This window comes from Montipora capricornis, chromosome 10 (genome assembly GCF_036669925.1).
Source record: "Montipora capricornis isolate CH-2021 chromosome 10, ASM3666992v2, whole genome shotgun sequence".
Taxonomy (NCBI): domain Eukaryota; kingdom Metazoa; phylum Cnidaria; class Anthozoa; order Scleractinia; family Acroporidae; genus Montipora; species Montipora capricornis.
Genome location: NC_090892.1, coordinates 23,252,328 through 23,252,576, shown reverse-complemented (window position 1 = coordinate 23,252,576; position 249 = coordinate 23,252,328).

Below are 249 nucleotides of genomic sequence, written 5' to 3'. Positions count from 1 at the left end.
CACAGGTTCTTTCAGAAGTTGAAGACAGATTTCGAGGACCTGCTGCTTTTTTGCTGCCAAGTCCTGGTCCAGCTTTCTTTTGAAGCCCTTCATATGGACTTTCTGCTGTGGTGAAATATTTTCTTCGTTGTCCTCGTTTAAATCGTTGTCGACACTGTCCACTTCAATATCAAACGAGCTTGACTGTTGATCAAAACTGTCCCTGCTTTTACCGGCTTTCATTACAGGTTTTAAAACCTGCAATCTCTC